This window comes from Lupinus angustifolius, chromosome LG06 (assembly GCF_001865875.1).
Source record: "Lupinus angustifolius cultivar Tanjil chromosome LG06, LupAngTanjil_v1.0, whole genome shotgun sequence".
Classification (NCBI taxonomy): Eukaryota; Viridiplantae; Streptophyta; class Magnoliopsida; order Fabales; family Fabaceae; genus Lupinus; species Lupinus angustifolius.
In genome coordinates, this window is record NC_032014.1 from 31643236 (window position 1) to 31643496 (window position 261).

Genomic DNA, 261 nt, shown 5'->3' on the forward strand with positions numbered 1-261 from the left:
ATCCTCATCCTCGTCCTCATCCTATCCTCATCCTCATTCTCGTCATCATCATATCCTCATCCTCATTCATGTCCTCATCCTATCAACATCCTCATAATCCTCCTTATCCTATCCTCATCCTCATGCACGTCCTCATCCTATCCTCATCCTCGTCCTCATCCGATCCTCATCCTCATCCTCATTCTCGTCCTCATCCTCATTCTCGTCCTCATCCTATCCTCATTCTCGTCCTCATCCTATCCTCATCCTCTTCCTCATCCT